This window comes from Phoca vitulina, unplaced genomic scaffold (assembly GCF_004348235.1).
Source record: "Phoca vitulina isolate PV1807 unplaced genomic scaffold, GSC_HSeal_1.0 scaffold8, whole genome shotgun sequence".
NCBI classification, from domain to species: Eukaryota; Metazoa; Chordata; class Mammalia; order Carnivora; family Phocidae; genus Phoca; species Phoca vitulina.
In genome coordinates, this window is record NW_022589711.1 from 42,564,911 (window position 1) to 42,590,672 (window position 25,762).

The window sequence follows — 25,762 nt, forward strand, 5'->3', positions numbered from 1 at the left end:
TTCTTCCCAGGGGCCTTCAACCGTACGCTGCTTCTTTGAAGGTGTTAACTCCCCAAACACCTAGCTGTGGCTTCTTTCCTACCTTGTGTCTGGTGTCCCTGGTGCTGAGAACAAATCCATTTGACACCTCAGATTTAACATGCCCAAGGCTGAGCCCCACTTCTCACCAGCTCCCAGGCCTGCTCATTTACCTCTTTAAGAGGAGTGCCATCAAAACATTTCCCCACTTCCCAGACGCCCGTTTCACCGTGTTCTGGCACTTTTCCCTTTGAGATCTCACATGCATCTCTTCACTGCCATTCACATTTCCACTTCCCTAGGCCAGACCTTCATCCTCCCTCATTCCGGAATTCTGGAAACCACCTCTGGTTGCTTTCCAGCTCCAGGCTCTCCTCCCCTAGTCTCCGCTGCAACCCATTGCCATATTTTCACTACCTGATTTTAACACTGTCCTCAGAAACTTTCAGCACTCTTCTTCCACATTGAATCTAAATTTTCAGTCTTTCCTTAAAGTCTCCCATTACTGGGGCCAACCTATTTATCTAACCGCACTTCAACTACTTAATATACTCCCTTTGCTCAAATCAAGCCAGTATTTTCATTGTCCTCTGAACTTCTCATATTCATTGGTTTGTTGAGTGCCTACTGTTGTGGTTCTAGGGGGTTTCGGATAGCACCCATATTCCCCACGCACGTTCGTGATCCATTGAGATAGCTGCTGGAGTCGGACTGACGGAAAGGAAAATCTCAAGCTTTGTCCTGAGCGGGCACTGGAAGGGTGGCCATGGCTTAGATCTGCGAGGACAATGGATCTGCATGTACTTCACCCCAGAATTAAATAAAATAAGATATGTTAAATGGTTCTTGTAGTACCTGGCAGTCCCAAGAGGGATTGGACAATTTGCTGTGTAACACTGGGAAGCCAGAACCGCCCCCCACTTCCCATGACTGATAGAGAGGGTTGGAGATGCAGAGGGACCCCTTTTGTGAAAATCTGCTTTTGCAAAATTGACTGCAGTTTTACAGTTTCTGGAAAAGCAGAAAACACATGATTTCTAGGGCAGGCGAGCGCCCCAAACTTGAGGGGTCAGAGCGACACATACTTAGTTCCTCTTTCAAGCTCACCAGTCAGACAACTCATTCCTGCTTCCTTGATATGGAAAAAAGAGAAGTAGGGAATAGATGTCCTCCCCATCCTCTGTCCCAGGCTCTGTGCTAGGATTGAAGGCAAATGTGATGTATAAGGTTTTGCTCCTGCCCTCTAATAACTCAAAATACTTTTTATCCCTCGCATATCAACTGCACCCCTTCAGAATCTGGCATGATCTCCTTTCCTTTCTTCCTCCTTGTATCTATTCAAAGTCAGTCTGTCTTTCTCTCTCCAGGACCCAAGTGAAGTTTCTTTGCTTCTCTAGCACCCTTTCTGACAATAACTTGGCATAGTGGACCTGAGGTTTAAAGTCTAACAAATCTGGTTTTCAACGCGGTCACTACCACTTACTAGCTGTGTGACCTTCATCAAATTATTTAAACTCTCTGACCCTAGGTTTCTGCATCTGACAGATAGCAATGATAATGTCTTGCAGAGGACTGTGGAATGTAATGTGGTAGGTTAAAGTGCCTGGCAAGTAATAGACCTCTATAAATGGTAGCCATTATTTCATTAACCCTGCTTTGCATCTGAGTTGCTGTTGGTACTGTGTACTAGTACTACAGAGCCATTCAACATGTCTTGTTTTATTTAATTATCACAACAAACTGAAAGGCGTTTTTTTATTGCTTCCATTTCCCAAATAAGGAAACTGGAGCTCAGAAAAATTTGGATACTTTTCCAAGGTTAACAGTTGGTTATACTGGCATATACAACTTGGCATTTTATTGCATACTGTTATGCGATGTTTAACACTTGTTCACATAGTTGTTGTTCTTGATTCTCCAGCTAGATTTTAAGATGCTGAGGGCATAAACAGTTTTGTTTTTTTGTGTTTTGTTTGTTTGTTTATCTTTGTTCTATGTTTGGGGCACAATCACTGGATTTGATTTTATCAAAATTACAGATTCTTGTTCAATCGAGGGCACCACAGAAAAAATGATAGATTAGAAGGAGATACTCAATATCTAAAACTGACATGGAACTCATAAATGCAATATAAATGTCACTCCTGCAAATCAGTAAGAAAAAGACTGGAAACCCAAGAGAAAAATGGACAGAGGGTATGAACAGGCAGTTCCACAAAAAAGGAATCCCAAATGACCAAGAAATAGATGCTCAAAAATCACTGGTATTATTTAAACTGCACAACGATCCTATGAAATCAGTATTATTTTATTACCTGCATTTTACAGGTAAGGAAATTGAGACACAGGGATTTTACGTAATTTGTCCAAGGTTATACATTAAGTGGTAAACATTACTTTACAATCATCAGAGGCAAAAATTAGACAGTTGGACAATGCTAAATGTTAGTGTGTGAGTAATACAGTCTTTCTGGTGTATTGTTGTGATTAAGAGCCTGGATTTAGAAGCCAGATTGCCTTGGTAGTAAATCTTGGCTTACCTACTTACTATGTAACCTTGGGCAAGCTATGTACCTCTCTGCATCTCAGTTTCTTCACTAGTGAAGTGGGGATAATAATAGTACTGATTTCATAGGGTAGGGATATTGTACAGATGAAATGTATAAATATATGTCAAGTACTTTTAATAGTGCCTCGTACATAAGCTTATAATTATTGTGTGCTACTAAGGGAGTGATTCAATAGAAGGTCCTTGCAGGTACTCATGATAACTCTGCTACAGAATGGTTAATGTCACTCTCTACAATGAACAAAAAGCGAACAAACAATAACAACAAAACAAACTGCATGAAGGAGTTGACAGCTGTAACAGGAATTTTTTTGGTTGCAGGTAATAGAGAAGCTGACTTAAATGAATGGAATTTATTGGCCATACAGCTAAAAAGTCCAGGGGGTAGTTTTGGCTTCAGGAAAGACTTCATCCAAGAGCTCAAATAAGGTCACCAAGGATCCAATTTCTTGCCATCTCTCACCTTTACCTTAAGCAATCTTATTTTATCCGTGGGTTTCACGCAGTGGCTCCTGGGAGTTCCAATCTATGCTCTGAGGGTGGGAAACTGGTTGTAGTGCTGGCCTTCTCATGCCCTTGGACCACACCATCTGGATGAAGGAGAGAGCCTCTTTTGGGAGCTGCTACAAAAGTCCTGGGATTTGTGTTTTTTAAAGCCTAAATCCAGTTTCTTGACATCCTCATGCTGATCACTGTGACTGGGGGGCTGGGCTGGGCTAGATAGGCTTAAGCAAATAAGGATGACCCAAAAGAAAATCAGGGTCATGTCAGGAAAAGAAGGTACTGAATGCTCGGACTAGCTAAACAATGTCTACTGCAGCAACAAATCACCAATCTACACTATGAAACCGGTATGCTCCTAAGTGGGATGTAGGCTCCCTAGAGGGCATGAGAAAAAAATATTAGAACTTCTATTTTTACTGATTTCCAATCCAAAAATAGAAATTGACTTTGCAAATAAGTAGATAGACTCTGGCGCCCATATTTAATCCATATGTCAGACAGTCATGAGTTATACTCCATTGCCAAGTACCATGAGGAGAGTGGGCGTTCTCCCACACAAAGGGACTGACAGCAGCTAGCTCCTTTTAACATATTGTAATATACTGCAGTGTGCCCACTTAAATGGATTTACATATTATACTATTTAGTTTTAATTAAATTAGATTAAAGACATTTCAGCTTTGAAACCATAAATTGAGGATAAAGCTTTTTCCTATTGATAAGGAAAGGGCAGAGCTGACATGTTTTCTACTTCTGGGAAGTGCTGTCTTTCACAGAGACAAGGTAAAAGCAGTAACTTGATCATATCCGACAATAAGTCAGTCAAAAACCTCAGAAGTAACAATAAGGCTATTTGAAATATTGGTTCACATTTATTGTTACTAGTAATAACTTCATCCTAAGAATGCTTTGAGAGATCAGTTAAAAATATTTAGGTTTGACAAGAACCTTAGAAACTATCCAGAATATAAAGACAAATACCTCTTTTTTTTTCTTGGTGATGTCTAAAGATATGCCATATTCATTTCAATCCTTTACAAAATTTCTCTCAATGTTTCACAAATAAGTAAATAAACCACTGGAACTCTTTGGTGGAAGATTTTTGAACAGACTAAAAATTTTTGTTGAAGTTTTAAAATGTGCATATATGAGAGTTTTTATGGATGCCACATCTTTATTGTTTTAGACAACAAAATCACCTAATGATGAAATACTTCCGAATATCCAATTTGAGAATATTTTCTCCACAGCACAAGTTTATTTTTAAAAGCAATTACATTGTCACTCATTATTAGCATCACAAATTTTCCTTGAAGTGGTGGATTGTGTGTGGATTTTTAAAAAAATCTGATAGCATTCTACTTATCACACAAAAAGACAACAAATTTGGAAGAGCTGTTTTATGTCAAAGATTTGTCTTCAAGTTCAACAACATTTATGGCCTCTGTCCCAAGGTAATCTGTGAGCCTCAGTCAGTGTGGTATAAAATATTTTCATATTCCATATCATTTTACTTCCCATATCATTTTTAAAGATTTATTTATTTGTTAGAGAGAGAGAGAGGGAAAAACAGCATGCATGCAAGTGGGGGGAGGGGCAGAGGGAGAGAACCTCAAGCAGACTCCCAGCTGAGCATGGAGCCCACTTGGGGCTTGATCCCAGGACCCAGAGATCATGAACCTGAGCCGAAATCAAGGCTCAGACACTTAAACGACTGAGCCACCCAGGAGGCGCCCCTCACTTCCCATATGATTTTTAAGTATTACAAATATTTGCTATATGTTAATTTATAAAAGTAACCACATCAATGTCTTCCTGTAGAATGCTTTGCAGCTCTGGCCCGGGTGTCTTTGCTGCAGTAGCTCAGTTGTGAATAGTGCAGTAAAACATTCCATGTGTGAACACAGCAGTGGAACTTTACCCTGAATCCTTCTTCTGCTCCATTCAAAGAAGCCATTCCTCTGTAGCTTCACTTACATGGTTCTTGCAGAAAATACTGCTTTCACTCAAGAAGTCATTTATTATTTAGAATCTATCTTTCCTAGTAGAGGTTTCTTTAGCTGCTCACAAAAAAAATCAGTTCTTGGTTTATTTCATTATTGAAAGAGAATGTAGCCAATAGAAGAAGAGAAACATTTGAAACATCTATGGTTTCACTTACTATATGGCAAATCTGCATGAATTTGCTCAAATACTTGTTTTCCCTGCTAATTTTCATGTATACCCATATGAAGATTATATATATATATAGTTAATTGAGTTTTTTGCTAATTCCAATGGTGTATGCTGACCAAGGAGTGCACTTTAGCTTGTCACCATATTGGTTTCCCTGTACTATTTCTACAATCCTGATTAGAACAGGAAGACAATTGTTTCCCCTAAGGGCATGTCTTTTGCCATTAAGTCAGGACCTTAAAAGAGAGTCTTAGACATTTAATAAAAATTTTGACAAAATTTCTATGTATATTTGGAGTGTATTGGTCTGCTAGGACTGCCATAACAGAATACCACAGACTGGTTGGCTACACGACAGCAATTTATTTTTCAGACGGTTCTGGAGGCTGGAAGTCCAAGATCAAGGTGCTGGCTGGGTTGGGTTCGGGTAAGCTCCCTTTCCTTGGCTTGCAGATGGCTACCTCCTCACTGTGTCCTCACATGACCCTTTCTCTGTGTGCACGCATCTCTGGGAGTTCTTCCTCTTCTCAGGAACACCAGTCCTGTGGGATTAGGACTCTACCTTTCTGACCTCATTTAACCTTAATTACCTTCTTAAAGGCCTTATTTCCAAATATAGCCACATTGGGGATTAGGGCTTTGACATACAAATTTTGAGGAAATGCAATTCAATCTATTATAGTGAATTAACGTTTTTTACCCCCGACACTCGTAAAACCAAATATCGAAATAAACTAGACTTAGACCTTCAATTCTGTCACAAAAAGTTCAGCAAATATTTCCAAATGAAACAAAAACATCACTCTCACTAAATCTATTATTTTTTCCAGTGAGAGCAAAAAAGGTTTTTTGACCATTAATAAGCAAAATGAAATGCTATTAAAATGTTGATTATTTTATCTTTAACTCGTTTTGTTATTTTATATTTTGTATATGTTTTATAGTATGGATACTATATTTGCTCATTGTTATTGGTGGAGGTATGTGACTATCAAGTTTGAATACCATTGCCACAGAAAACTAAATCTCACACTTTGGCCAAAAGAACAATTTCAGAATTGAGTAGAATATTTGTTACTTTTAATCATATTTATTGTGACATTGATCAAATTCATCATGACATTTTGTTTAATCATAGAGAACACCTGTGACAAGATGCTTTCATCAGCAACCTAGGGAAATAAAGTATTTATCAAATATTTCCATGTTTATTGACATATACAGAGCAATGTGGAATTTAAATGTATGCCTATTCTGCTCTGTCTAAAGGTGCTAGATCCACACAATCTCCTTCCAGTTAATTTCTGAAAATTCCATAATTCATAGTATAAAATTTCATGTTTTATTCACAAAACTATGATGCATAATAATCAATCTACTTGTCATGAGCTTGGCAGGCCTATTAATTTGCATAAATATGAAAATTTTATATGATGAAATCCTCATGATATTCAGCACACATCTACTCCTTTTGCAGTCAGCATGTTTTCACTTCGGGTAACCATATAGTTTCCCTCTAAGATCCCATTCCTCTTCCACTCTTTATCTGTGTGTTCTACTCCACCCTAGAGGTAAAGCAGTGATCTAGAGTAAGCCAATCAGTGCATTTCATTCCCCTGGTCGCAGTTCAGGAGGTAGGTATCTGACAGAAGTCAGGCCAAATCTCACACGCCAAAAGAACACTTCTAGAATTTAGTACAATATTTATTATTGTTAATCACATTCATTGTGACATTAATCGAATTCATTGTGACATTTTGTTTAATCATTGAGAGCACCTGTGACAAGACGCTTTCCTTACCAACGTGGGGGAATAAAGTATCTATTAAATATTTACGTGTTTATTGACCTATGGGCCAATGAGATCCAATTCCAAGATTTTTGTTCTATCCAATAGGCACACTAACCCTCTCTTCCACTGGCCCAAGTATAAGGCAATGTGAGTCTGAAGCTGCAGGAGGCCCCCTCCTGGGGCCAGAGATACTGCCAACCCTAACGAGGCAGAACCTAGAGATGGGGCCCAATAATATCATCAGGGCCTCAAATTGAACTATTCCTGATTGGTCTCAGACTCTTTAGCTTTGTTGTCTGCTTGTTTTTGCTCAAGCCTCTTAAGCTGGTTTTTGTTTTTTGTTTGTGTGCTTTGGGTCACAATTGAAAAAAATCCCAACTGATCATGGGCCAATAATATAATTACAGAGTGTTTAAAACAATAAAATAGTTAGCATAAACGACAGTCCTTTAAGTCTAATATTTTTAAGAGTTATGAAACATCAAAGCTGGAAAAAGGAAATGAATTACTCAAATGCTTGCAGAATAGCAGACATTCTGTCCACTGCATGGGGCTGCCTCCTCCATTCCCCAGCCTGCTGCAGACATGGGCATGTGTATTATTTAAGACATCTTTAATGCAAGTTACTAAACTCAACTCATACTAGCCTAAGCCAAGAGGGAACTTACTGGCTGGTGAGGGTATATGGGGTTAAAGGAAGATCTGCAGGAACTAAGGTCTCAGGGACTTGAATGGGACTTATGGTAGGCTAAAAATGTGCTCACTGCATCCTTGCCAAGATAGTCACATCCTAATCTCTGGAACCTACAAATGTTACCTTACAAGCAAAGAAGAGAATATTATATGGCACATCTTGTAAGGAACTTGACAGGAGAAGCTTCTCCTGGATTATCCAGGTGGGCCTTAAATGCAATCGCATGCATCCTTTTGGAGACAGGCAGAAGGATATTAGCCACAGACGGAAGAGGCAAGGAGACACACACAGAGAAGGCAACATGAAGATTGAGGCAGAGACTCGAGTGGGGCAGCCACAAGCCAAGGAACACCTGAGAATGCTGGCAGCCCCCGGAAGCAGGAAGAGGCAAGAAACGGATTCTCCCCCAGAGTCTGCAGAGGGACCGCTGCCCTGCCGACAGCTTAATTTGAGTCTTCTGGCCTCCAGAACTGGGAGAGAAGAAATTTCTGGTGTTGTAAGCCACCATGTTGTAATGTAATATTTTTACGGCAGCACCAGGAAATGAATATAGGACTCAATGCTATAAGTTCTCCCTCTTTCTCTCTTTTCTCCCTCTCTCATTAGACTCTCAGCTTATTCTGCAGTTTTAGTTTCTCCATATGGCTGAGGAGATGGCTAGTGCAAGTCCCAAAATTGCATCCTCCCAGCTTTAGAACCTTGGCAAGAAGAGAGCGTTTATTTTCCCAAGGTCCATACATCCAGGCCAGGGAAAGATTCTGATTGGTCCTCTTTGTGTCCTGTGCCCCCCACCCTCCTTGGACAAAGCATATTGACAAGGGGGAGGTCCTGTGGTTGGCTGTGTTTGGTTCATGATACCACCCCTCCAACAAGCAGCATACTCTGATTGATAGCTTCACAAACCACATGGTATGGGGGAGGAGGTTTTTCCAAAAAAGGGGCACTGGGCAGACTAAAACAACAAATATCCACTGCAAGGCAGTCGGCCAGATTCCTGGGCTTTTTCCCAGCCTGGGACACCATGAGGACGTGTAGGGTCGTGAACAAAAGAAAAACAGACTTGTCCCTGAGATGTGGGACCTTGGCTATTCCCTCCTCTGGCTATTCCCTCCTCTAATCCAGACATAGAAGTAAACAACTGCCTTTGGAATTTATGTGGAGACTGGAAAAGCTGCATGTTTGATTAAAAGGATGGGCCCACTCCCTATAGGTTCTTGTCAGAATAGAACTAGTTTAGGCTGGAGAAGAGGGTGGCCTCAGGGGCCCGATGGGGCACCATAAAGTTAATTGGCAGCATCAGGTTATGGAGTGTTTGGGGCTCTCCTGAGAAGATCCTTGGGGAGAGGTGTTTTCATGGCCAGAACCCAAGGCTGAAGAGAGTCGTTCCTCATTCTCTGGCCACTTCATGTCCCTCTCTTTCTCCCTTCTAGTCTCCCTCTCTCTAATTCCCTCCCCCCTCTTCTTTCTCTCTTCTTCTCTCTGATCTCCCACCTTTGGGAGAAGAAGCAGGACGCTTACGCACCTGCCACGGGCTTTGCCGAAGGCAGTTTATGCTTTTTAATTTTTTTTATACTTCGAAAAGAAAATGGCTTCCCCTGACTAGTTTTGGTGGAACACTCTATTATCAGCATAATCACTGACATTTATCATAAAACCTCACTGACTGAGATTCTCCCAGGGCCTGGGCTACTCCCTGGGAGTAAATCAAGCACTTTTGAGCAATGACTGGGCTTCTTTCCAACCCCTAGGTATTACTTTTAATGTACCAGCAAAAGCTAAAAATGGAAATGAATAAATGCAGCTGTTTAAAGGAACTGACCTGCATATGAAGGTCATGCAGTAGAATAATTTGGCTCATTAAGAATGTGTGGACGTGGCAGAAAATGCTTATTTTTACTGGCTCTTCATAGTAAATAGAATTTGGGAGTCTGCAAGGATGAGGTAATCAGAAGTGTACTCCATGGACACTGCTTAGTCCGGATGTTCTTGTGGCAGGCCCCTCAGAACACACGGGTAGTGTCGGGAATACACCACCTGCCACCTGGCTAAACACTTCAGAGACTCCCATTCACATGTCCTTGGCTGAGACAGGACTGTGATTAGAGAGGATGGTTTTGTTCCAACACTGTCACCTTCTTAAGGAAAGGATAACCTCTCTTTATCTGGCATGTGACCTTTCAGTTGTACTTGAAGTATTCGGGGCTGTTCAGAGATAGTGCTAAGAGGCATGAGAATGCTTACTCTGGAATGATTGTTCCCTAGTGAGCTTCCTACAGTAAAAGTGGTAAGTGTTGTCTGAGACTATCCAATTTTAGTATTGGGGCTATTTCCAGCCTTTTTTAAAATTTTATTTTATTTTATTATGTTATGTTGGTCACTATACAATACATCATTAGTTCTTGATGTAGAGATCCGTGATTCATTGTTTTCATATAACACCCAGTGCTCCATGCAGTACGTGCCCTCCTTAATACCCATCACTGGGCTAACCCATCCCCCCACCCCCTCCCCTCTAAAACCCTCAGTTTGTTTCTCAGAGTCCATAGTCTCTCATGGTTCATCTCTCCCTCCGATTTCCCCCCCTTCATTTTTCCCTTCCTTCTCCTGATATCCTCCATGCTATTCCTTATGTTCCACAAATAAGTGAAACCATATGATAGTTGACTTTCTCTGCTTGACTTACTTCACTTAGCATAATCTCCTCCAGTCCCATCCATGTTGACGTAAAAGTTGGGTATTCATCCTTTCTGATGATGAGTAATATTCCATTGTATATATGGACCACATCTTCTTTATCCATTCATCTGTTGAAGGGCATCTGGGCTCTTTCCACAGTTTAGCTATTGGAGACATTGCTGCTATGAACATTGGGGTGCATATGGCCCTTCTTTTCACTACATCTGTGTCTCTGGGGTAAATACCCAGTAGTGCAATTGCTGGGTCATAGGGTAGCTCTCTTTTTAATTTTCTGAAGCACCTCCACACTGTTTTCCAAAGTGGCTGTACCAACTTGCATTCCCACCAACAGTGTAAGAGGCTTCCCCTTTCTCCACAACCTCTCCAACATTTGTTGTTTCTTGCCTTGTCAATTTTTGCCATTCTAACTTGTGTAAGATGGTATCTCAGTGTGGTTTTGATTTGGATTTCCCTGATGGCTAATGATGATGAACATTTTTTCATGCGTCTGTTAGCCATTTGTATGTCTTCTTTTGAGAAGTGTCTGTTCATGTCTTCTGCCCATTTTTTGACTTGATTATTTGTTTTTTGGGTGTTGAGTTTGAGAAGTTCTTTATAGATCTTGGATACCAGGCCTTTATCTGTAGTGTCATTTGCAAATATCTTCTCCTATTCTGTGGGTTGCCTTTTTGTTTTGTTGACTGTTTCCTTTGCTGTGCGGAAGCTTTTTTTGTTGATAAAGTCCCAAAAGTTCATTTTTGCTTTTGTTTCACTAGCCTTTGGAGATGTATCTTGAAAGAAGTTGCTGTGGCCGATGTCAAAGAGGTTACTGCCAATGTTCTCTTCTGGGATTTTGATAGATTCCTGTCTCACATTGAGGTCTTTCATCCATTTTGAGTTTATCTTTGTGTATGGTGTTAGAGAATGGTCGAGTTTCATTCTTCTGCATGTGGCTGTCCAATTTCCCCCAGCACCATTTATTGAAGAGGCTGTTTTTTCCATTGCATATTTTTTCCTGCTTTGTCGAAGATTATTTGACCGTAGAGTTGAGGGTCCATATCTGGGCTCTCTATTCTGTTCCATTGATCTATATGTCTGTTTTTGTGCTCCTCAGTCTTGGAAGTCTATGGTCAATGTCTTGTTGATCACTGCTTTGTAATATAGCTTGAAATCGGGCAACGTGATGCCCCCAGCTTTGTTTTTCTTTTTCAACATTTCCTTGGCGATTCGGGGTCTTTTTGGATTCCATACAAATTTTAGGATTGCTTGTTCTAGCACTTTGAAAAATGTCATTGGAATTTTGATTGGGATGGCATTGAAGGTATAGATTGCTCCGGGTAGCATAGGCATTTTAACAATGTTTATTCTTTAGATCCATGAGCCTTATTTCCAGCCTTTGTTATTAAGAATGGGCTCAAGTTTTCCTTCTTTAAAGGGGGAAGGGAAAATGAATAGCTTCCTTAAGCATTCAGGGCAATGTTATGCTCTTCCATACAGAATAATGATTAAAATTACAGGTGGGGTATTAGGGATGGGGGAATGGATCACAGAGCCCTGGAATTCTTCTCAATCTACGGTTTATGGCACCTTTCCTAGTGTTTTATTTTTTCTAGAGTACCTGCACAGAAATAGCATATTCTATTTTCTTTAGTTATAAAATAACCAGAACTAACAAAGAAAGACTTTCTATATTGCTCTTTTAGAAACATGAAATTTACAATTTAATAATTTATAATATGGTATGATTTTTATGCCCTGACTCTTTTTGGGTATTAGCTTTTGATATCTAAAGACCAAGCTTTTGGATCTCAAACTGCTTTTATCTTGCAAAGCCTATTTTGAAACGCAAAAACTGACAGTGTTATTTGCATTTTGTTGTTAACAAGCCTCCCCTGAGGCAATGACAACTTCAGGTCTAGGTCAAATGGAGACTGGTCAAGGGACATAAGAAAGTATGAGGAGCGGGTAAGAGGCGAATACATCAGGTTATACTATTTACTCTATATGCCAAGGTGGTATTCATGAATTAGGGGATTTCCTTTGCCAATGTCAAGGTTTTCCTCTATGGATAGGTAAAAGATTTTCCCTTGTGGAGATTCTACTATATGGTAACATCTCATCTACTCGAACTGGGTTGGATGGGACAACCTCCACAATCTAAACACCCCTGGAGATAGGAGACAGCAAGCAAAGCCTCTAAGTTAACCAAAACAGATTTCACAGAAGCCACACACCAAAGATTCATTCATAGGCAAGCCCTTAAGCCCTCAAATAATGCCTATTTGTTTTTATTTATATATTCAAACAGTCCGTTATCAAGTTTCTAGGCTGTGTTGGAGTTAGTAAGTGACCAAAAGATCTGGTTGTATATTGCAAACATCAGGAAAACCCGCCCATAGCATGATAGCAACAGAGGAGTCAGACTACAACAAAAATCAGGAACAAACACTTCAAACATCAATGCCATCTTGGGAGTTTAGTGTAAAGATAACATGTCTGAAATTTCTCATTTCTTCCTGTAAGCGGGACTGTGATTGATCAGTGTCATGACGCTCAGTGGGAATTCAGAGGAATCTAATCCAAGTATGAAATATGGAGTTCATAGTTTAATAATATGACTTAATAATAATAGTGTGACATGATTTTATGCCTTTTGGGGGCATTAACTTTTCAAAACTAAAAGTCAGGCTTTTAGATCTCAAAACTCTTTTTTTTTTGTCTTTTGGCTAAGACTGTTATGGGCTGAATTGCATCCCCCTAAAACTCATGTTAAAACCCTAATCCCCTGTACCTCAGAATGTAGTTGCATTTGAGGATAGAGTCTGTGAAGAGGTGATTATGTTAAAATGAGGCTATTAAGGTGAGCTCAAATCCAATCTGATTGGTGCTCTTCTGAGAAGAGATTAGGACACACAGGGAAACCCAGGGATGTACACACACCGAGAAAAGACCATGTGGAACCCCAGTGGGAAGAGAGTCATCTGGGTGCCAAGGAGTGAGGCCTCAGAAGAAACCAAACCTGCTGATGCCTTGATCTTGAACTTCCAGCCTCCAGAACTATGAGAAAATAACTTTCTGCTGTTGAAGCCCCCAAGTCTGTGGTATTCTGGTATGGCAGCCCTGGCAGACTCATACAAAGACTATTTTGAAACCCAAGAATCACCTTTGTTATCTGCATTCTACTGAAAAAAAAAAAAAAAAAAAGCCCACCTGAGGCTTTATAATTTAGTCAAAGAGCAGTCCAGCAGATTTTCCAAGGTCTCCAGGAAGACACAGAACTGACCTCAGTGTTCTCTCTGGGCATGTGGCTTGGGATAGCAGAAAGAACATAAGCCTTCAGGTTCAAATGTAGGCCTCTGCACTTAGAAGATGGGCTATAGTTTAAATTCTCCTTCACTTTTTTGAGCCTCAGTTTGCTTATTTATAAAACACAGATGAGCTGTAAAAATTACATGAGATTACATTCAGGCCGCATATATAAAATTCCCAGCACAGGTCTGGCACATTAATAGGCAAAAAGCAAATATGGTTCTAGTACTAGTTCTACTCACCTTATCATGACCTTGTCATGACCTTGGTATTCTCTGTTGAAAAAGGGCGGGGGAAGCATGTTATTTTTAAAATAGATTTTTAGCCTTATGTATTAAGATTCAAATATCTGGGTGGTTAAAGGGATGAGCATTAGGTGTTCAGAATGCTGGATTATCCAGAACTGTACTCCAAAGGCTGTCAAGAGTTGGGATTTTGGCATAAATATTTTGTGTCCTCTGAACTGTTTTTAATCCCTATTCTCCTTGTTTAGTCTTCTACTCCAAGTGCCCCAGTTCTCTCATATATACTTCACAGCTTCTCAGAACCCCTCAAAACTTTCTTTTTACCATATTTTATTCTTTTTGATGTTTTCTGAAATGTCTATAATGGCTTAAACCAAGAAAAAAAAAAACATCATAAAATCTACCAAGAGGCTAGGTAAGAGAGTCCGTGATGAATTTAGTAGCTTGGTTATTGCCGAGCTTGATGGAGGGCGTTGAACTGAGCGACAGTGGCTCATGCCAGAGCCTGTGGCGGGAGGAATGACAGAGAAGCGAGACAGACACACAAGGGTGAGTGTGGGAAGGGAGCTGGATTGGGGGAAGCCCTCTCTCGAATGGGATGTATTTATAGGTGGAAGGAGGTAGCTCCTAGAGAGGGTAAGATGATAGAAATAAAGACAAGAGAGCAAGGACTGGGGGAGGCAGGAAGAATTGTGTTGAGACCCACATGCGTGAGGAGGCTCGCCTGGCACAGGAGGGCTGCAAGCACTTCCTCTGGGACAGGCGGGCAGGAGGAACATTCAGGACATAATAGTAAGGTTAGAGGCTGAGGGAGGAGGAATTGAGGGGTTCCTGTCTGATAGCTCATTCTCTTTGTGACAAATGATCTCTACTGCTGAGGTTGAGGGGATCAGGCTGGATAAAGGGCTTATGGAGAGCGTGTGGAGTTATCAACACAGAGAATGAGAAAGGACAATTGATAAGGATGAGTGAAACCATTGCTAGTCAGGGCTGAGATCAAGGTTGAGAGAAAATAGGGTTGTAGAGACAGCTGTGAGTCACTAAAGGTTTTTGAGGAGAGGAATGTGATAATAAATGTATTTTAGGACACTTTTAAAGTGCTGGTAAACCAGATGTTGCAGGTAAGCTTTGCCAAATTTGGGGATGACTGATAATGGACCCAAAGAAGGGATGATAAGCAGGGTCCTTTCAAAGGAAGGCCATCTAGACCTTTATAAAAAGAGAGATGTCATTTCTCCTTGGGACACTATGATGATCAAGGATGCTAATCCCTGGAGACTGGAAGCCTGGAGAAGATTTTGGGACTGTTTTACTTTCTGTTCCTGTCAGTGTCACCCCAGGAAAAGATCTTTACCCCGTTGATGATAATCGCTTCTAGTTTCCATTTTTTCTTACACCTCCAAGCCAACCTCATGGCATCCCCTTGGAGATAACCAGGCCTAGCCAGTTGGCTTCCTCTCCTCAGAGATGTGAGTTGTAGCTTAGAGGGTCCCTCCTCTGAGCTCAGGAGACACCAACACTGACAGGCAACCCCCAGGGCTGGGCCCCAGCTCAGCAAACCTGTCCTTTAAGCTTCTAGACTCTGATAACCCGGACCTTTTCCCTTTCTCCCTTAGCTCTAGGGAGAATAGCTGCTTCCTGCAATTCTATGTTCCCTCAGTGTTCCCCCTTTACCTTCCAGTCCCCAACACCTGCTTACCCAGTTTCTTCAGGTAAATTCTTTCTGTAAAAAACCATACTGGTTTTTGTTTTCTTGATTAAATCCTTAGTATAGAGTCACTGCATTAGTTTGCTAGGGCTGCTGTAAGAGATTACTCCAAACTGGGTGGCTTAAGCAACAGAAATGTATTGTCTCACAGTTCTGGAGGCTAGAAGTCAAAGATCAAGGTGTCGGCAGGCTTGGCTCCTTTTGAGGACTGGGAGGGAAGGTTGTAAATGGCCATCTTCTTATGTCGCCTACACCATCTTCCCTCTATGTGTGTCTGTCTCCAAATTTCCCCTTTCTATAGATACCAGTCATATTGGATTAGAGCTCACTCTAATGACCTCACTTTAACTTGATTACCTCTGTAAAGTTTCTATCTCCAAATAAAGTTACGTTCTGAGGTACTCGGGGCGAGGACTCCACCATACAGATACCGCAGGCTGTGGCGGGAGGACACAATTCACTCTCTAGCAGGGGCCTTCAGCATCAGGAATAGCAATTAGAGAAAACTGTGTGTTTAGCATTTGGTTAGCCCACTTCTAGCTCCATGTCCTTGGGCAAGTAACGTAGTCTCTCAAAACCTCAATTTTTATCCTTTATGAAATGGATATAGTAATTCCTACATCAAAAATTAAATGAGATAATATTTTTTAAAATCTCAAGTTCTCCTCTCCCTCCTTCTCTCTCTCTCTCTGTCCTTTTCTTTCTTTCTTTTTTTTTTCTTTTTGTATTTTTCTAGGAGAAGATAAACATGTCACTCCTTCATCTTGCCCTGCTCACTGTAGTATTCTTATCCTTTTGGGATGAAAAGATAGTGGGAGGGCTGTGTTCAGCCCTGGAAAAGCCACGCCTCCACCAACAGCTCTCTCCAGCCCTTATTCTAACTCAAGTGGTACCACGAGGGCTTCCTCCTGGCCCCCCTTTGCTCCGTAACTTATTTCTCTGTTCCCCTTAACTCGATTTGGGGTGTGTCCCTGTTAGAGACCCTACTTTCCCCAAACAAGTCTTGGCCAAGTATCTTGCTGCTCACCATACCCCACCTCTCAGGGGAGAGAGCTTTTCCACACACTTTGTTTAGAAATCCTTTTTCCTAGAAACTGACAAGCTGTGAGTTTCTTAAAATGTAATGATTACCTACAAACAGTACAGCTAAATATAGTCATGCAAAATGCAGTATTTTGAAACAGAACATTGTTTAAACAAAATTTTGTATAGTTTTCTACCCTGTGGGGATACAGGGAGAGGTCTCTGTGAAGTCTGTATTACATAACATTTTGAAAAGAAATAGAATTTTTAGAATGGTATGTACCAACTTGACTGGGCCATGGGGTGCCCAGATATTTGGCCAAGCACTGTTCTGGTTGTTTCTGTGAGGGTGTTTTTGGATTAGGTTAACATTTAAATCAGTAGAGTGGGTAAAGTAGATTGCCCTTCTTAATGTGGGTGGACCTCACCCAATTATTTGAAGGTCCGCATAGAACAAAAAGGCTGACATTTACAAGTAAGAGAATGTCTCCTGCCTGGGACTACCTTTGACCTGGGAGATCAACTTTTTCCTGACTTTGGACTCAAACTAAAACATCAGCTCTTTCCGGGTCTTGAGACTGCTGACCTTCAGAATGGAACTGCACCTTTGGCTCTCCTGGTTCTCAGGCTTTCAGACTCCTACTAGAACTACACCTTTGGTTCTCAGGGTCTCTACCTTGCCTACTCACTCTGCAGATCTTGGGACTTGTCAGTCTCCATAACCACGTGAACCAATGTTTGATATTAAATCATATATATATATATATATATATACACACATATATATACATATGTATATATATATACATATATACATATAAATATACACACACATCCCACTGGGTCTGTTTTTCTGGAGAACACTGTTTCAGACTGGAAAGAATTTTAGCAGTGCTTCTCAAACTCCAATATGAATACAAATCACACGGCATCTTGTTAAAAATGCAGATTCTGATTCAGGATGTCTGGGGTGGGGACTAAGATTCTGCACTTCTAAAAAGTTCCTAGGTGATGCTGATACTGTTTGTCCACTGACCACACTGAATACCAAAGCTTTAGGGATCATAAAGCAGAGGTTCTCGACTTGACTGCACATTAGAATTATCTGGAGTTCTTTTAACAAATATTCATGCCTGATTCCCAAACCCAAGATGTTTGATTTAACTGGTCTGTGTTTGGGCTCAAGCAGCAGTGTCTTTTTTTTTTTTTTTTAAAGTATCCCAGGGTGATTCCAACATGCAGCCAGGGTTGAGAATCGGTACTCTTGCCCAGGGTTCCTCAAAACTTTTATATGTATAGGAATCACCTGGGAATCTTGTTAAAATGCAGATTCTGAGCTTGGAACCTGAGATTCTGAATTTCTAAAAGCTTCTAGGTCACTTCAGGGCTGCTGGTCCACAAACCACATTTTGAGTAGAAATGGTCTAATTCAGTGTTTCTCAACCATGGCATTATAGACATTTTGGATCAGATAATTAGGGGGCTATCCTGTGCATTGTAAGATGTTTAGTTGCATTCCTGGCCTCTACCAGATGTCAGTAGCACAGTCCCTCACCTTGGACCAGTTGTGACAACTAAAAATGTCTCTGGACATTGTCAAGTATTCCCTGAGGGCAAAATCACCACTACTACCAATATCCCTGCCCATGTTGGTCTAAACCAACCTCCTTATTTTATTGGAAACTGAAGTCCTTTTACAATGTCCCCATCTTCTGAGGATCTCAGTATCTCTAGATATTTGAAAGCTGACAGATCACAAAGATGATAGCTGCCTCAAATGGAGTGTGGTAGGTCGAATAATAGCCCCCACCCCAGGATGTCCATGTCCTATTCCTGAAACTTGTGAATATGTTACTTTACATGGCAGAAAAGGCTGTACAGATATGATTAAGTTAAAGACCTGGAAACAAGGAGATACTTCTGGATTATCCACGTTGACCCAATGTAATCACTAGGGAGTAGGAGATACAATGATGAAAGCAAGGTCAGAGAGAGAGAAAGAGAGAGATTAGAAGATGCTATGCTCTTGGCTTTGAAGATGGAAGAAGGGACAACAATGCAGACATTGAAGGTGGAAAGTCACAGGGAATAGATTCTTCCCTAGAGCCTCTAGAAGGAATGCTTCCTTGCCTACACCTTGATGATGGCCCGGGGATGCCCATTTCAGATTTTGAAACTTCAGAATCATAAGACAATAAATATGCGTTGTTTTAGGCCAATAAGTTTGTGGTAGATTGCTACAGCAGCAAGAAACTAAATACTCATTTCAGATTTTGAAACTTCAGAATCATAAGACAATAAATATGTGTTGTTTTAGGCCAATAAGTTTGTGGTAGATTGCTACAGCAGCAAGAAACTAAATACACAGGGCAAACAGTCCTTTGTTGTGGGGGAACCTTTTTTGTAAGGTTGCACTTGGGTGGAATGGAGTAGATGCGGAGGCAACTGAGGAAGCTGAACAGACTCTGAATTGGGAGGAAATTAATAACATTGTTCCAAGTTAAGAGTACTGAATGGACAATTCCATGTGGGCCAAGGCAAGGCCAGTGGGAACAGATGGACAAGGCATACACTTGGCAGATTAGGGCAGAGTGCATTGAGTGTATGTGTAGGGCCATAGAACATCAGCTCACTGTTTCTGAGTTATGGGCTCAGCGGGCTTGGACAGGGCTTTGTCATCCTCAAAATTTGCATATTAGAATCACCTGGGAAGATTTTGAAACTCCTGCTGTTCAGGATGCATTTCATACCAATTAAGTAAAGCTCTCTGGGGGACTTCAGTAGTTTTCAAAACTTCATGTGATTCCAATGTGAAGCCACATTTAGAAGGGGAACAGATGAGGGACAGACCAATAAATACACTGAACTCTAAATTAATTTGTTTCTGGAACAATAGTCCTTTGGTACTTTGGTTTGGCTATGTTCTAGGGGAGAATAATATGCATAAGAATCGTTGTACCACCTGATGCCCCACAGCTGGCAAGTGGTGGAGTAAGGATAAGGACACAAGCAGGTTTATATAGGTGAGTCCAACCACAAGGTAGTGGGGACCTCACCAGAAGGGCAGGGCATTGGGAAGAGAAGAAAACTGGGAATATTGAGGGCCAGGGCTGAGAGTGAGAGTGAGGGTAGGTATCCAAAATCATGGCATCCAGAGAAATTGGGTGAATTTATACTTGTGCTGGACTTAAGGTCAATATCAATAAAACAAGGGAAAGTCTCCAAGAATCCATGAACCACCAGAGCCTTCATGGGTGTAACTTTCCCTGGTATTTCAGGGAATATCTTAGAGAGATACTTCCAGAAACCCCCCCTAACCTCCAAGCCCAAGTTAGAGCCTCCCTTTTAAAGCACTTATTAGCCTGCCATGTTTAATCCTTCGGCCTGTGGTATGATGGTTAAATGATCCTCCATGCCCTCAGGTTAAATGTGATTTATGTAAAAGCAATGCTATGTCCTCTGCGTAGAGTATCTTTATTATTTTATAGCCTCTGGATAATGCAAAAACATGCTATTTGTGGCAGAGTAAGAAAGAATATCTTGAACTTTGATGTTAAGGAAAAGGAAAATGGGAATTACAACCAGTGTAGGTAATTAAGCTAAAGTTGGGTAATGTGCCCAAGGGCCTTTCTTTGTCCTGATAGGACCTCACTTCCCAACTCCCACCCCAGGCTGGCCATTGCCACCACCAGAGAGTGCGTGTCAGTAGTGCCTAGAGGAGATCCCAGAATTTGTGCCTACCAAGCATCTCCAGTTGATAGCGTGTATCCTTTTCTGACAGCTATAGCCTTTAAGCCTACAACAGCCAAGTAAAATTTGCATATAATCTATTTGAGTGTTAGTTCTTACCTCTTCTAAAGCTGTCTTCTTTTGGACTCGTGACCACTTTTTACTCAATGTTATACTTGCCTGTTTAATGGTTTAAACCTTCTACTAAACCCGAATTTTTAAGGTGACAGAGAACTCTATCTTCTTTACTCCTATATTTTCATCATGAATATAGTGCCTATTACACAGTAAGTGCTTATTTATGTTTGTTGAATGATTTAGAATGAAGATGAGTTTTTGGCATGTTGAGTTTGAGGAGCCTTTGAGACCCGACCTCGAAGTAAAGATACCTGCTAAGCAGTGGGTTGTGTGAGGCAAAAGCTCAGGAGTTTGTTCTGAGCTGGAGTTAGGGAGGATGGTGAATCCATGGACAGGAATGAGGTCACTAAGTCAAAAATGTCTAGAGCAGGGCATTATTGACATTTTGGGCTGGGTAATTCTTCATTGTGGGAGGCTGTCCTATGCCTTGTAGGATGTTTAGCAGCTTGCCTAAACTCTACTTACTAGATGCCAGTAGCACCTCCCAACTTGTGACAACCAAATACGTCCCCAGATTTTGTCAGATGCTGCCTGGAGGGCAAAATTGCTCCTGGCCCAGGGTGACAAAAGCATTGGAAGGGCCGCACTTTTTTGTGTGCATGCCCCCCAATACTTGTAGAGTATAGATAGTAGAGTGTCTATAGTATAGTGGGGTGTAAAGTCACATGAGGGGCTCTTCCTCATTGCCTCATGATCTCACCTCTGCATCCATCCCCTTACTCCAACCCAGACACTCACTTTGATATTGGAAGTCGCAATGTGACATCAACAGAAGCAGTAATTATGACCACGCTGCATAGTATTAAAAAAAGAAGAGAGAAAGTCATGTTTTCAGTCCTGTAAAACTGGGACTCTCTTCCCTAGCCTCATTTCATGAAAGAAGAATGCCTCCTTGCTGAGTGGGATTCCCTTCCTGAGGTGCTTCACAGATCCTTTGAACTCTTGGGTCCCTGGATAGGGGCTGAGACTTCTGAGAGAACGTTGGTCTGCCTGGGGCTGGGGTGGTTCCGAGGAAGGAGTTGGAGCAGGTGCCAAATAAGATATTTCTTCGGAGGCTCCACACGTCAACCTTTTCCTTTCCCGCTTGGAAATATGTGCTGAGCTAACCACACAATAGCCTCAGTCAGGCCAGTGAGTGATGTTTCCCAAGATGTATTTAATTATTGGAATACTGCACGTAAGTTCAAGTCTCAAAATGAATTCACTCTGCTTCTCAAACTATAGGAACATGAGAAATAAAGTCACATGGCAACTCAGAGAGGGTAGATATATGCTATAGCAACATTGGTAGGATGTTTGGAGGGCCTCCCTTTAGGGTCTACTGGGAGCAGGACAGGAAGGGGCTGGCTTTCCTCCCTATTTCCCTTTCTGTATCTCCCAGAATATTTGCCATGTTTGGAAAAACCTCATTTTGATATTTTTGGACAAAAAAAATCAAACTTATCTAAGAAAATACTGCCTCTTTTCTGTTTATGGTACTAAGCAGCTCATTTTTCACTGTCTCCTGATGAAATATTCATTATAACATGAAAAGAATCACAGTTTGAAAGTAAGAAACATAGAAGGAGCCAGTGGTCTCTGTCAAAAGAGCAGTATAATGAGGGTGGATAAATGGGGCACTTGACCCTCTTATCATTCAATATTTATGGGGCTTCTACTATGTTCCATGCTGTGTGCCAGGCACAGGAGATGTAGGTGGAAAAGATAGAGCTTGGAACCACAGGTTGGTAAATAGCTGACTGCCAGCCAGGATAATAATCCTAATGACAAGTAAGGGGGGCTATGGGTACACATAAGAGGTACTCTAGCTGAGATGGAGTCAGGGAAAGTGTCCCAGAAGGAGATGTCATGTAAGCAGGTGGGATTTATCTAGGTGAAGGGTATGGTTGGTGGGATGGGTGGGGAGTGGGGATTCCAAGCCAAAGGCAATTCAGAGGACCATAGAGGAGAGAGAACACGGACTGGAAGCAATTTAGTCTGGCTGGAGTAGATAGTGTCAAGTATGGGGGTGTGGAATGCTAGCAGAAGTGGTTAGAGAGGTGTGACTGGAGGAATCCCTGTAAGAAATTCTTTGGTTAGGAGCAGGAGCCGGCTGGAAGCCAGGTCTAGAGATACAGGTATCTCCAGCATTGGAGCCTAGTATGGCCTTAGCAAGAAAGCCCCTTGGGCTTCCTGCTGACTCTAACCCGGAGATCAGGCTCAGTAAGTAGCTAGCAGGCCTCCAGAGTAGGGTTTTGGTCTTGGCAGGTGGTGGAGTTGGATTTCTTGAGCTCTGCATGGGCACAGATGTGTCTAGTCGTACTGTAGTTCCAGGGCCAGACTGAACTTTGCTCCAGGGATGGTAGGAAGTGCTCTGAGGGAAAAATCTCTTCTCCAGTTTGGCCAAGTCCGTGATCTCACCAGAACCCTTAAGAGATCCCAACTCAGTACTCTGAGTCTCTCCCTGCAGCCACCTTGCCTACAGCACTTCCACTCCCCTCCACACCTACACAGTTGGCCCTCCGCTCCTTAGGATCCCTGCCAGCACCCACCACACGGGACTCCTATTAGAATTCCATTAAATTTGGGGTGCCTGGGTGGCTCAGTCGTTAAGCGTCTGCCTTCGGCTCAGGTCATGGTCCCAGGATCCTGGGATCGAGCCCCACGTTGGGCTCCCTGCTTAGCGGGAAGCCTGCTTCCCCCTCTCCCACTCCCCCTGCTTGTGTTCCCTCTCTGTCTGCAAATGAATAAAATCTTAAAAAAAAAAAATTCCATTAAATTTAAGAGGAATACCTTCAGTTATAAAGTAAGTCATGGAGATGTAATGCAGAGCATAGAGAATATAATCAATAATATTGTAATAACGTTGTATGGTGACAGATGGTAGCTACCCTTATCATGGGGATCATTTTGTAATGTATAAAAATATCAAATCACTATGATGTACACCTGGAACTAATAGGATACGGTATGTCAATTGTGCCTCAATAAAAAGAATTCAGAGCTAGAGGGAGTTTGCAGAGCAAGGTATCCAGGTTCTTCATTTAACAGCTAAGGAGACACAATCTACAGCTGAGAGCTGTTGGAGAAAACCATTCCCTGCTATGCAGGCGGAGTAACAGAGAAAGCCTGCCTGCAGCGAGAGAGGCCATGAAGCAGAGAGATGTTCAGAAGGGAGCAGAGTTGAGAGATGGTGAAAGAGGACACCCGGGTTGCCTGGTTCCACCTGTCTTTGATGTCCAGCTGCTTGCCTGCCTTCGGGCTCCATGAGGTCCCCTGGACCCTAATGACAAATTCCCTTTTCCCTTATGGTAGCTAAAGTCAGTTTCTGTTACATGTATGTCTGTTACTTCACATATATAATGAATCAGGATTCAGGCATGGAAAGTCACTTGTAAGAGAAAAAGGTGACTTTCCAGCTGAAATTAAGTATTGGTGTTAGTTTCTCGAGACTGCTGTAAAAAATGACCAGAGTCTTTGTGGCTTGAAACTAGAAAAATGTATTTTCTCACAGTTCTGGAGCCAGAAGTCCAAAATCAGTATCACGGGACTGAAATCATAATATCAACTGGCCCGTGCTCACTCCAGGACCGTGCTCCTTCCAGAAGCTCTAGGAGACAATATGTTTCTTGCCTCTTCCAGCCTCTAGTGGTTGCAACCATTCCTTGACTTGCGGTCACTTTAGTCTCCGCCTTTTGTCTTCTGTCTGTGCATTGAATCTCCCTACTCTTTTTTTTATGTTATGTTAGTCACCATACAGTACATCATTAGTTTTTGATGTAGTGTTCCATGATTCATTTTGTGCGTATAACACCCAATGCTCATTACAACACGTGCCCTCTTTAATACCCATTTCCCAGCTACCCCATCCCCTCACCCCCTTCCCCTCTGAAACCCTCAGATTGTTTCCGGAGTCCAGAGTCTCTCATGGTTGGTCTCCCTCTCCAATTTCCCCCCCTTCAGCTTTCCATTCCTTCCCCTAATGTCCTCCATGCTATTCCTTATGTTCCACATATGAGGGAAACTATATGATAATTATCTTTCTCTGCTTGACTTATTTCACTTAGCATAATCTCCTCCAGTTCCATGCATGTTGATGCAAATGGTGGGTTGAATCTCCCTACTCTTATAAGGACACTTGTGATTGCATTTAAGGTCTTGCCAGATAATCCAGGATAATCCTCCATCTCAAGATACTTAATGTAATCCCATCTGCAAAGACCCCTTTTGCCATATTAGGTAACATTCACAGATTTTACAGATTAGAATGTGGATGTCTTTCAGGGGAACATTATTCAGCCTACCACATTCGGGATATTAAAAAAAAAATGCCAATTTTAAATGGTGATAGCTGACAGTGGAATGGTAAAGAAAGGTAGAGCCAATGAAAGCTCCAGGTCAGATAAAGGCACCCAGACCCAAAGAACATAGGATCTGACCCTCCAGGTTGTCATCGGCCCCTGGAGGAGATGGATAGATCTTGTTAGATCCTGGTCCAGGCACCGCCATCATGAACACTCCTGCTAGCATCCCTTGTTCTGATTTCAAGGAACTTTCTAATAATCTGGCTGCTTATGTAGATTAACCAACAGTGACAGAATGGTCTGATCTCTACACCAAAGTATCTAGTTTGTGGGATCATTATATTTCTCATTGTAAATGTAAAAATCAGAATTCTGTTGTTTTGTTTTTTTGCTCGTTAGTTTCTATGAGTTTGGGTAACATGTATCAGGCTCTGAGATGCAGGCTGTCTAGTTTATAAACTCAGAAATATAATTTGCCATCATACTAATAGTAAATCCATCCCGTGTAGGGGCAGTCAAACTGAGTTGTAATAGCTTGGTCCTAATTCCAAATTCCTAAAGAGTTAATTTAAAAAAACAAAGTCAATTTCCTACCCTGGAACAATCAACTGTGACTAGGGAAGCAGGCTCCTTTGAATATACTGCTTTTATTTTGTGCCTATTAGGGAGGGATAGGTTAAAAGTTGGAGAATATGGCAAACAAAGGACATAATCGTCCCCTGCAGTCTGTGTCATACTTAAATTCTCAGAGGGCGTTCTATTTCCAAATGCTTCCTGTACCATCTACTAAGTCTTCTTCATGATTATGGATTTGTGTGTATTCTCAGGATTCATGGTAAAACTACAGTTTCTCCTTCCTCCCAAGTATTCTTACTGCTACCTAATTAATTTCTATGAAA